This window comes from Hyla sarda, chromosome 10 (assembly GCF_029499605.1).
Source record: "Hyla sarda isolate aHylSar1 chromosome 10, aHylSar1.hap1, whole genome shotgun sequence".
Classification (NCBI taxonomy): Eukaryota; Metazoa; Chordata; class Amphibia; order Anura; family Hylidae; genus Hyla; species Hyla sarda.
Genome location: NC_079198.1, coordinates 111,891,189 through 111,904,057, shown reverse-complemented (window position 1 = coordinate 111,904,057; position 12,869 = coordinate 111,891,189). Strand labels below are relative to the sequence as shown.

The 12,869-nt window shown below is 46.6% G+C and overlaps 1 protein-coding gene and 1 long non-coding RNA gene across 8 annotated transcripts in view; one reads left to right on the top strand and one right to left on the bottom strand.

Annotated features, from left to right (window-relative positions):
• LOC130294472 (uncharacterized) overlaps positions 1-11,506 on the bottom strand; it is a 110,562-nt gene extending 99,056 nt beyond the window's left edge. For both annotated transcript variants that reach the window (XR_008848509.1, XR_008848510.1), the window contains exon 1: positions 11,387-11,506. This is a non-coding gene — a long non-coding RNA (uncharacterized LOC130294472). The remainder of the gene's footprint in view (positions 1-11,386) is intronic.
• KCNJ5 (potassium inwardly rectifying channel subfamily J member 5) overlaps positions 11,395-12,869 on the top strand; it is a 121,728-nt gene continuing 120,253 nt past the window's right edge. For 2 of the 6 annotated variants that reach the window (XM_056544313.1, XM_056544310.1), the window contains exon 1: positions 11,395-11,526. The gene's annotated coding sequence lies outside the window, so the exon portion shown is untranslated. Of the gene's footprint in view, positions 11,527-11,577; positions 11,689-12,869 lie in introns of those variants that run through there. The other 4 variants (XM_056544318.1, XM_056544319.1, XM_056544314.1 and 1 more) reach the window with 3 other exon arrangements.

Genomic DNA, 12,869 nt, shown 5'->3' with positions numbered 1-12,869 from the left:
ATTTAGCTTAGAAATTTACCTTAAGATATTCCAGTGTAGCAGAATCCCACTACAGGCCACACTATGTAATTTCAGCGGAAGAGTTTCCGCTGCTGAAAGAACGATCTTTGTCGATTTTTGCTAAAAATTGCACAGAATACATTGTCATCTATAGGGACAGCAATGTCGGTGCAGTCCTAGCAGAATAAGTTGGCACCAAGCATACTAAGAAATTCCTCAGTGTAAACCTAGCCCTAGGAAGGCGTGCAATGTTGATGGTTTTGTACCAAACTTCACACACATTTTAACCCCTTCAGGACCCATGACGTACATGTACTTCATGGGACCCCGGTACTTAAGGACCCATGACGTACATGTACGTCATGGTATATTTGAGTCCCTGGTATTATCGGAATGGCGTGACTGCTGAAATCGAGCGATCTGCTGCGATTCCTTTCATTCGAGTCACTTGCGACCCGATGACCCGGAAAACGAAGGCGATCAGCGGTGTACGATACACCGCCAATCACCTTTGGTTGCTGGGAGCGGTGACAATACTGTCACCGCCCCAGAAATGCAGCTATTGGCCGGCGATCGTCTGGCCAATAGCAGCACGGCAGAGGAGGGGTTAACGGTCCCCTCACTCAGCTCTGCTCGCTGAGTTCAGTCAGCAGGCAGAGGTGCCAGAAGATCCTACTTTTTTGTGTTCTTCCTCATCCTCCTCATCATCTAGCAGTGATGACGAGTCCCCTGTACGGCGGCAGAGACGCCGCCAGGCGAGGCCACGCACCCCCCATGAAAGTGACCCAGTGGCCGACACTAGCACGAGTGGCAATGCCGCTCGTAATAGGAGTCCTGCCCCCCAGACAAGTGCGCCGGAGCCCCCTTCCGATGACCCTGTCTGGAGCCCCCCAGAGGGTTATCAGCAACGGATTCCTGAGTTTGTTGGCGACTCAGGAATCCGGATTGACCATGCTGGCTTCACTGATCTAGACTTTTTAAAGATTTTTTTCAGTGACAGCCTGGTCAATCACATGGTGGAGCAAACAAACTTGTATGCCCAGCAGTTCATTGCCCACCACCCCGATTCGTTTTTGGCCAGTTCCAATGAATGGCGCACCATTGATGCAGCGGAAATGAGGATGTTTTGGGGCCTCTCGCTGAATATGGGCCTGGTCAAAAAACCAAGTGCTTGTCATTAATGGAGCGGGGACGTCCTCTATCAGACCCCGCTTTACAGTATGGCGATGATGCGGAAGCGGTTCGAGGCCATTCAAAAATGCCTGCATTAGGTGATCCCGCCTATGACCGGCTTTATAAAGTGAGGCCGGTCATCGATCACTTTGGGGTCAAATTTTTGGAGGCCTACGTACCGCTCAGGGACCTCTCAGTAGATGAGTCTCTCATCAGTTTTAACCCCTTAAGGACCAGGCCATTTTATACCTTAAGGACCGGAGCATTTTTTGCAATTCTGACCACTGTCACTTTAAACATTAATAACTCTGGAATGCTTTTAGTTATCATTCTGATTCCGAGATTGTTTTTTCGTGACATATTCTACTTTAACTTAGTGGTAAAATTTTATGGTAACTTGCATCCTTTCTTGGTGAAAAATCCCAAAATTTGATGAAAAAAATGAAAATTTTGCATTTTTCTAACTTTGAAGCTCTCTGCTTGTAAGGAAAATGGATATTCAAAATATATTTTTTTTGGGTTCACATATACAATATGTCTACTTTATGTTTGCATCATAAAATTTATGAGTTTTTACTTTTGGAAGACACCAGAGGGCTTCAAAGTTCAGTAGCAATTTTGAAATTTTTCACAAAATTTTCAAACTCACTATTTTTCAGGGACCAGTTCAGTTTTGAAGTGGATTTGAAGGGTCTTCATATTAGAAATACCCCATAAAACACCCCATTATGAAAACTACACCCCCTAAAGTATTCAAAAAAACATTCAGTAAGTGTATTAACCCTTTAGGTGTTTCACAGGAATAGCAGCAAAGTGAAGGAGAAAATTCAAAATCTTCATTTTTTACACTCGCATGTTCTTGTAGACCCAATTTTTGAATTTTTGCAAGGGATAAAAAGGAAAAAATTTTTACTTGTATTTGAAACCCAATTTCTCTCGAGTAAGCACATACCTCATATGTCTATGTTAATTGTTCGGCGGGCGCAGTAGAGGGCTCAGAAGGGAAGGAGCGACAAATGGTTTTTGGGGGGCATGCCGCATTTAGGAAGCCCCTATGGTGCCAGGACAGCAAAAAAAAAACACATGGCATACCATTTTGGAAACTAGACCCCTCAGGGAACGTAACAAGGGGTAAAGTGAACCTTAATACCCTACAGGTGATTCACGACTTTTGCATATGTAAAAAAAATATATATTTTTTTTACCTAAAATGCTTGGTTTCCCAAAAATTTTACATTTTTAAAAAGGGTAATAGCAGAAAATACCCCCCAAAATTTGAAGCCCAATTTCTCCCGATACAGAAAACACCCCATATGGGGGTGAAAAGTGCTCTGCTGGCGCACTACAGGTCTCAGAAGAGAAGGAGTCACATTTGGCTTTTTGAAAGCAAATTTTGCTCTGGGGGCATGCCGCATTTAGGAAGCCCCTATGGTGCCAGAACAGCAAAAAAAAAACACATGGCATACCATTTTGGAAACTAGACCCCTCGGGGAACGTAACAAGGGGTAACGTGAACCTTAATGCCCTACAGGTGTTTCACGACTTTTGCATATGTAAAAAAAAAAAATTATTTTTTACCTAAAATGCTTGTTTTCCCAAAATGTTTACATTTTTAAAAAGGGTAATAGCGGAAAATACCCCCCAAAATTTGAAGCCCAATTTCTCCCGATTCAGAAAACACCCCATATGGGGGTGAAAAGTGCTCTGCTGGCGCACTACAGGTCTCAGAAGAGAAGGAGTAACATTTGGCTTTTTGAAAGCAAATTTTGCTCTGGGGGCATGCCGCATTTAGGAAGCCCCTATGGTGCCAGAACAGCAAAAAAAAAAACACATGGCATACCATTTTGGAAACTAGACCCCTCGGGGAACGTAACAAGGGGTAATGTGAACCTTAATACCCTACAGGTGTTTCACGACTTTTGCATATGTAAAAAAATATATTTTTTTTTTACCTAAAATGCTTGGTTTCCCAAAATTTTTACAATTTTAAAAAGGGTAATAGCAGAAAATACCCCCCAAAATTTGAAGCCCAATTTCTCCCGATTCAGAAAACACCCCATATGGGTGTGAAAAGTGCTCTGCTGGCGCACTACAGGTCTCAGAAGAGAAGGAGTCACATTTGGCTTTTTGAAAGCGAATTTTGCTCTGGGGGCATGCCGCATTTAGGAAGCCCCTATGGTGCCAGGACAGCAAAAAAAAAACACATGGCATACCATTTTGGAAACTAGACCCCTCGGGGAACGTAACAAGGGGTAATTTGAACCTTAATACCCTACAGGTGTTTCACGACTTTTGCATATGTAAAAAAATATATATTTTTTTTACCTAAAATGCTTGTTTTCCCAAAAATTTTACATTTTTTAAAAGGGTAATAGCAGAAAATACCCCCCAAAATTTGAAGCCCAATTTCTCCCGAGTACGGCGATACCCCATATGTGGCCCTAAACTGTTGCCTTGAAATACGACAGGGCTCCAAAGTGAGAGCGCCATGCGCATTTGAGGCCTAAATTAGGGACTTGCATAGGGGTGGACATAGGGGTATTCTACGCCAGTGATTCCCAAACAGGGGGCCTCCAGCTGTTGTAAAACTCCCAGCATGCCTGGACAGTCAACGGCTATCTGGCAATACTGGGAGTAGTTGTTTTGCAACAGCTGGAGGCTCCGTTTTGGAAACAGTGGCGTACCAGACGTTTTTCATTTTTATTGGGGAGGGGGGTTGTATAGGGGTATGTGTATATGTAGTGTTTTTTACTTTTTATTTTATTTTGTGTTAGTGTAGTGTAGTGTTTTTAGGGTACAGTCGCACGGGCGGGGGTTCACAGTAGTTTCTCGCTGGCAGTTTGAGCTACGGCAGAAAATTTGACGCAGCTCAAACTTGCAGCCGGATACTTACTGTAATCCTCCGCCCATGTGAGTGTACCCTGTACGTTCACATTGGGGGGGGGGGGGGGGGGGAACATCCAGCTGTTGCAAAACTACAACTCCCAGCATGTACAGTCTATCAGTGCATGCTGGGAGTTGTAGTTTTGCAACCGCTGGAGGCTCCGTTCTGGAAACAGTGGCGTACCAGACGTTTTTTATTTTTATTGGGGAGGGGGGCTGTGTAGGGGTATGTGTATATGTAGTGTTTTTTACTTTTTATTTTATTTTGTGGTAGTGTAGTGTAGTGTTTTTAGGGTACAGTCACACGGGCGGGGGGTTCACAGTAGTTTCTCGCTGGCAGTATGAGCTGCGGCAGAAATTTTGCCGCACCTCAAACTTGCAGCCGGATACTAACTGTAATCCTCCGCCCATGTGAGTGTACCCTGTACGTTCACATTGGGGGGGGGACATCCAGCTGTTGCAAAACTACAACTCCCAGCATGTACGGTCTATCAGTGCATGCTGGGAGTTGTAGTTTTGCAACAGCTGGAGGCACACTGGTTGTGAAACACCGAGTTTGGTAACAAACTCAGTGTTTTGCAACCAGTGTGCCTTCAGCTGTTGCAAAAGCTACAACCCCCAGCATGTACGGACAGCGGAAGGGCATGCTGGGTGTTGTAGTTATGCAACAGCCGGAGGCATACTACTTTGGCTGGGGATGCTGGGGATTGTAGTTATGCAACAGCTGGAGATACACTGGTTTACTACTTAACTCAGTGTGCCTTCAGCTGTTGCAAAACTACAACTCTCAGCAGTCACCGACAGCCAACGGGCATGCTGGGAGTTGTAGTTATGCAACCACCAGATGCACCACTACAACTCCCAGCATGCACTTTAGCTGATTGTGCAAGCTGGGAGTTGTAGTTACACAACAGCTGAAGGTACACTTTTCCATAGAAAGAATGTGCCTCCAGCTGTTGCAAAACTACAAGTCCCAGCATGCCCATAAGGGCATGCTGGGAGTTGTGGTGGTCTGCCTCCTGCTGTTGCATAACTACAGCTCCCAGCATGCCCTTTTTGCATGCTGGGAGCTGTTGCTAAGCAACAGCAGGAGGCTGTCACTCACCTCCAACGATCCAGCCGCACAGGTCAGTCCCTCGTCGTCTCCGCCGCGGCCGTCGCTCCTGGGGCCCCGATCCCAACAGGGACGCCGGGGATCGGGGTCCCCAGCACCGGGGGTCGTCTTCCCGCACCCGCTCACGTCCTCCGGAAGAGGGGCGGAGCGGGTTGCGGGAGTGACACCCGCAGCAGGCGCCCTGATTGGTCGGCCGGTAATCCGGCCGACGAATCAGGGCGATCGTGAGGTGGCACCAGTGCCACCTCACCCCTGCTGGCTCTGGCTGATCGGGGCCGTCTCTGACGGCCCCGATCAGCCAATAATTCCGGGTCATCGGGTCACTGGAGACCCGATTGACCCGGAATCCGCCGCAGATCGCTGGACTGAATTGTCCAGCGATCTGCGGCCATCGCCGACATGGGGGGTCATAATGACCCCCCTGGGCGATATGCCCCGATGCCTGCTGAACGATTTCAGCAGGCATCGGGGACCGGCTCCGCTCCAGATGGTTGCGGGGGGCCGGTAAAACACATGACGTTCTCATACGTCATGTGTCCTTAAGGACTCGGAAATGGAGACGTATGAGAACGTCATGTGTCCTTAAGGGGTTAAGGGGAGACTCATCTTCCGCCATTATATTCCCTCGAAGCGGCCGCGGTATGGCCTGAAGCTCGATAAACTTTGTGAGAGTACCTCCGGGTACACTTGCAAGTTTAGAGTATATGAGGGACGAGATTCTCGTATTGAACCCCCAGAATGTCCCCCCACTCTGGGTGTTAGCGGGGAAACTCGTTTGGGACCTTATGCACCCATTGCTGGATAAGGGTTTCCACGTGTACATGGATAACTTTTATACCAGCATCCCTCTGTTTAAATCCCTTTCCGCCAGATCCACGTCCGCTTGTGGGACAATGTGGAAGAACCAGAGAGGCCTCCCTCTAAATTTGGTCCAGACGCCTATCCCCAAGGGTGAGTCCCGTGCCCTGACCCATGATAACCTGTTGTTGGTGAATTATAAGGATAAGAGGGATGTCCTTATACTCACCACTATTCATGGGAATGGCAGCACCCCTGTCCCTCTGCGAGGTACCGTGGGACCGGTCCTCAAGCCCGATTGTATTCTGGACTACAATCGGTTTATGGGGGGAGTTGATCTCTCAGATCAAGTCCTTAAGCCATATAACGCCATGCGGAAAACACAGGCATGGTACAAAAAAGTTGCGGTCTACTTGGTACAGGTTGCCATGTACAACGCTTTTGTACTATCCCAGTACGCTGGCAACATCGGGACATTCCTCCAGTACCAAGAAGAAGTCCTAAGGTTCCTGATCTTTGCTGACCGGGAAACATCAGGCCGGACTTCCCAAGGGTCTGGAGTTATAGGTGCCAGGATCGTCCCTGGCCAGCACTTTCCAGGTGAGGTCCCCCGCACTGGAAGGACGGGACGATCCCAGAAAAGATGCAGAGTGTGTCACAGGAAGGGGATACGGAAGGACACCACCACTCAGTGTGACACTTGCCCAGGTAATCCGGGCCTCTGCATAAAAAACTGCTTCAGGGAGTATCACACTTCCATGGAGCGCTAAATTTTCCCTTTTCATTAGAATTTTCCATAATTTGACCAACGTACCAAGTCCAGAGTACATTCAAAATTTTAACGCCCATTAACCACTAAATTGCCCAAAAAAACCTGAAAAAAAAAAAACCTGATAAGACCTCTTGGAGTGTTTTTTCAGAAATGGGTCATAGGTCACTGAGTCACTATCATCGGGGACTTTTTATGTTGCCTCAAATGCGCAGCGCTCTCTCTCCACCTGAGCGGGTGCGCATTTGAGGCAACAGGTTAGGGACGGCCACACACATCACATTCCCAGAATGATGATTCAGAGCATATGGTTTGGGGCGGGCATATTTTTTTTTTTTGTTTTGGCTATGCTCTGGGTCATCATTCTGGGAACATATCCTGTTTTATTATTATTTATAATTTTCTGGCCCACTGTACCCCACATTACGGGCCTCTGTACCCCACCTGTCTACCCCAGTTACGGCCCGTTGTCCCCCAAGTGTTCCCCTATTTTAGGGCTCAGTGCTCCCCCATTAACAGTCCTTGAGGGGGGGGGGTCCCACATCCTGGCTCCATATGAAGCTCAAGGCCCCTGACTGACCTCACGCTATAACAAGACCTGGTGTGCACCCGCTGAGCTGCTGTCATAAAACAAAAAAAAGGTATGTCCTCACTCCAAAGAAATGTATTTACAAATTGTGGGGGGTCTTTTCTGCTATTAACCCTTGCAAAAATGTAAAAATTTGGGGAAAACCAACATTTTGGGGAAAATGTTTTTTTTTTTACATATGCAAAAGTCATGAAACCCCTGTGGGGTATTAAGGCTTACTTTAATCCTTGTTACGTTCCCCAAGGGGTCTAGTTTTCAAAATGGTACGCCATGTGTTTTTTTTTTTGCTGTCCTGGCACCATAGGGGCTTCCATAATGAGACATGTCCCCCCCCATTTCTGCAAAGTTGGCAAATGTGACTCCTTCTCTTCTGAGCATTGTAGCGCTCCTGCAGTGCATTTGACGTCCACTTATGGGGTACTTCCATACTCAGAAGAGATGGGGTTACAAAGCCCATAGGGGCTTCCTAAATGCGACATGCCCCCCGAGCAAAATTTGCTCTCAAAAAGCCAAATATGACTCCTACTCTTCTGAGCATTGTAGTTCGCCCGTAGTGCGCTTCAGGTCAACTTATGGGGTACCTCCATACTCAGAAGAGATGGGGTTACAAATTTTGGGGGGTATTTTCTGCTATTAACCCTTGCAAAAATGTGAAATTTGGGGGGGAACACACATTTTAGTGACATTTTTTTTTTTTTTTTTTTAACATATGCAAAAGTCGTGAAACACCTGTGGGGTATTAAGGCTCACTTAATTCCATGTTACATTCCTCAAGGGGTCTAGTTTCCAAAATGGTATGCCATGTGTTTTTTTTTTAGCTGTTCTGGCAACATAGGGGCTTCCTAAATGCAACATGCCCCCCAAAAACCATTTCAGAAAAACATACTCTCTAAAATCCCCTTGTCGCTCCTTCCCTTCTGAGCCCTCTACTTCGCCCGCCGAACAATTTACATAGACATATGAGGTATGTGCTTACTACAAGAACATGCGAGTGTAAAAAATGAAGATTGTGAATTTTCTCCTTCACTTTGCTGCTATTCCTGTGAAACACCTAAAGGGTTAAAATGCTGACTGAATGTCATTTTGAATACTTTGGGGGGTGCAGTTTTTATAATGGGGTCATTTGTGGGGTATGTCTAATATGAAGACCCTTCAAATCCACTTCAAACCTGAACTGGTCCCTGAAAAATAGTGAGTTTGAAAATTATGTGAAAAATTGGAAAATTGCTGCTGAACTTTGAAGCCCTCTGGTTTCTTCCAAAAGTAAAAACATGTCAATTTGATAATGCAAACATAAAGTAGACATATTGTATATGTGAATAAAAAACTATTATTTGGAATATTCAATTTCCTTACAAGCAGAGAGCTTCAAAGTTAGAAAAATGCAAAATTTTCAAATTTTTCATCAAATTTGGGGATTTTTCACCAAGAAAGGATGCAAGTTACCACAAAAAGTTACCACTATGTTAAAGTAGAATATGTCACAAAAAAAAAATCACGGAATCAGATTGATAAGTAAAAGCATTTCAGAGTTATTAATGTTTAAAGTGACAGTGGTCAGATATTCAAAAAATGGCCGGGTCCTAAAGGTGTAAAATGGCTGGGTCCTTAAGGGGTTAAAGTTTCTGAGGATACTATGCTACTGTGTTCTCTCAAATTAGTGGCAGTTTGTTCCAAATGCTGAGCAGCGGAGTATCTTATCCCCTATCCACCAGCGGGCCCCCTGCATTCAAACATCTTATCCCCTATCCTTAGGATAGGGGATAAGATGTTTTTGCCCGGAATACCCCTTTAAAGGGGTAGTCCAGTGGTGAAAAATTTATCCCCTATCCTAAGGATAGGGGATAAGTTTGAGATCGCGGGGGGTCCGACCGCTGGGGCCCCCCGCGATCTCTCTGTACGGGGCCCCGGCTCTCTGCCGAGATAGCGGGTGTCGACCCCCGCACGAGGCGGCGGCCGACACGCCCCCTCAATACATCTCAATGGCAGAGCCGGAGATTGCCGAAGGCAGCGCTTCGGCTCTGCCATAGAGTTGTATGGAGGGGGCGTGTCGGCCGCCGCTTCGTGCGGAGGTCGACACGCCCCCTTCCCGCGGGCTGTCGGGGCTCCGTACAGGAGATCGCGGGGGGCCCCAGGGGTTGGACCCCCCGCGATCTGCAACTTATCCCCTATCCTTAAGATAGGGGATAAGTTGTAAACCACTGTCACCACTGGACTACTCTTTTAAGGCTATTGAAATGAATGGGGCCGGCTGCAGTTCATATTGGCATAATTTTTTTTACAGAATGCTGAGGTATACCTCTTACATACTGCAAAAAAAAAAAAACGCAGCATGAAAGAGGCCTTAAAGCGTACCCGTCATATCCAACAAATTTTTATTTTTTTTAAGATCACTCAGTACCTAATCCTGACCATGTACATCTAATTTTTATGTGTCTAGGACCTTTATTTATTTTTTATTACACTTTTAATTTAGCTCACTAGTCTGAATTCCTCTCAAAGGGAGGGGGCGTGGCCTCACTGTGCAGGTCTCCGCCCCCTCCCTCAGTATGCTGTCTGCTCACATCTCTCCTAGCATTAGCAAAACTACAACTCCCAGCTTGTCCTCACTGACATTAGCGGGACACAAGATGACAGTGGGAGGATTTTTCCTGCACTCACAGCTGTCAATCAAGGAAGTGTGTCCATGACATAGATGATGACTCATGGACACAGCAGGACTAGTATGTGTCCAAGTAGGCAGGGGGGCAGTTGTTTGACTGCCTTTTTCAGTATGAAATACTGAAAATTTTCTAATGAAAACAATTGCAAAACCTATTGGTTATACATGCTTTACAGCATATCAAAAGTTTCTGTATCTGACAGCGCCCATTTAACTTCTGTCTTATGTCTACCCTGGGTGACTCTGTTCGGGCCATTAAAAGAAATGGTGCCCATTCTCAGCGGTACTCTAATAGACTCCTCTGACGGAAAGTGATAAAGCAGTATGAACCTAGCCTGTAAGGTTTAAAGGACAACTGCAGCAGTATGACACTTATCCCCTATCCACAGGATAGGGGATAAGTGTTTGATTGTGGGGGTCCGACCGCTGGGAACCCCCCGCGATCTCCTTAACGGGGCGCCGCCATTAGCGCTCATGTTGAGCGCTAAGGCGCGTAGCGTCGACCTAGAGGTCGACGGTGACACCCCGTCTCCTCCCCGTCCCCATACAGTTCTATGGGGGAGGCACGAACGCTGCCTCCCCGCCTATCCCATAGAGATGTATGGAGGAGGCGTGCCGTCATGCTGCGGCCGGCACGCCCCCTGCACGGGACAGCCGCGGCCCCGTGCAGGAGATCACAGGGGGTCCCAGCGGTCGGACCCCCCGCGATCAAACACTTATCCCCTATCCTGTAGATAGGGGATAAGTGTTAATCACGCTGCAGATGTCCTTTAATGTTTTTCCAGCGTTTTATTTTTTATTTTTTCAATGAAAATCACCATATTTTTTTTCCTGTTGACTGAACATAGCAGCCATAAACATAATGTGAACATGGCTAGGTTCAAATTGCGTTTCAACTTGCGTCACAGGTCCCACCAAGAATTGGCGCCCTTGGTTTAGGCCCTATACCAGTGTTTCTCAACCAAGTTGAGTCCAGCTGTTGCAAAACTACAACTCCAAGCATGCCCGGACAGCCAAAGGCTGTCTGGGGATGCTGGGAGTTGTAGTTTTGAAACAGCTGGAGGCACCCTGGTTGGGAAACCCTGCCCTATACCAGTATTTCTCAAGCAGGGTGCCTCCAGCTGTTTCAAAACTACAACTCCCAGCATGCCCGGACAGCCTTTGGCTGTCCGGGCATACTGGGAGTTGTAGTTTTGAAACAGCTGGAGGTACCCACGTTGGGAAACACTGACCTATACGCAATTTAAACTGGACTCAATAGTGTGGCCTGCGGCGTTATATTGGTCTGTTTATGGTGTACACGGCCGCTCTCTGCCCCAATATACGACATCCCGTTCGGATACCTGTGAGAAAAAAGTAAAATGCAGTATGAACATAGCCTTATATTATGACTAATACCTATATATATTTTCTCCCGCCATTATCACCTCCGGGCTCAGCCGCCGCTCCTCTCCTCACAGGCCCTTATTATCCACAGCTGAGGAGCCGCTACCCAGAAGTCAGTGCGGCCACCGCGGCTCTAGGCTCCGGACCCTCCGGTAAGTTATTATGAAGTTTCCTCAAACGTGAGATTGACTGCTGGGTTTTGTGGTTCTCCCTCATAGAGTAGCTGAAGGGAGTTAGCAGAGGCGGCCATTATGTCTCAGTATTAACGTTATCCTTCAACCTGATGTAATTCCAACGGAGAGCGCCATCCTCAGGTCACACAAAGGATATGCTGCCCGTGACTGGACTGGACTGTACACCATCATATCATATCATACCATACCATGCCATACATATTATATATACAGCCTCAGCTGTCGTATATACATCCTCCTATGTATACAGATCCCCCTGTCCTATATACAGCTCCACCTGTCCTATATACAACCTACTATATACAGCTCCACCTGTCCTCTATACAACCTACTATATACAGCTCCACCTGTCCTCTATACAACCTACTATATACACCTCCACCTGTCCTCTATACAACCTACTATATACAGCTCCACCTGTCCTCTATACAACCTACTGTATACAGCTCCACCTGTCCTCTATACAACCTACTATATACAGCTCCACCTGTCCTCTATACAACCTACTGTATACAGCTCCACCTGTCCTATATACAACCTACTGTATACAGCTCCACCTGTCCTATATTCAACCTACTGTATACAGCTCCACCTGTCCTCTATACAACCTACTGTATACAGCTCCACCTGTCCTCTATACAACCTACTGTATACAGCTCCACCTGTCCTATATGCAGCCTACTGTATACAGCTCCACCTGTCCTATATTCAACCTACTGTATACAGCTCCCCCTGTCCTATATTCAACCTATTGTATACAGCTCCCCCTGTCCTCTATACAACCTACTGTATACAGCTCCACCTGTCCTCTATACATCCTACTGTATACAGCTCCACCTGTCCTATATTCAACCTACTGTATACAGCTCCACCTGTCCTATATACAACCTACTGTATACAGCTCCCCCTGTCCTCTATACAACCTACTGTATACAGCTCCCCCTGTCCTCTATACAACCTACTGTACACAGCTCCCCCTGTCCTCTATACAACCTACTGTATACAGCTCCACCTGTCCTATATACAACCTACTGTATACAGCTCCCTGTCCTCTATACAACCTACTGTATACAGCTCCCCCTGTCCTATATTCAACCTACTGTATACAGCTCCACCTGTCCTCTATACAACCTACTGTATACAGCTCCACCTGTCCTCTATACAACCTACTGTATACAGCTCCACCTGTCCTATATACAACCTACTGTATACAGCTCCACCTGTCCTATATACAACCTACTGTATACAGCTCCACCTGTCCTATATTCAACCTACTGTATACAGCTCCACCTGTCCTATAT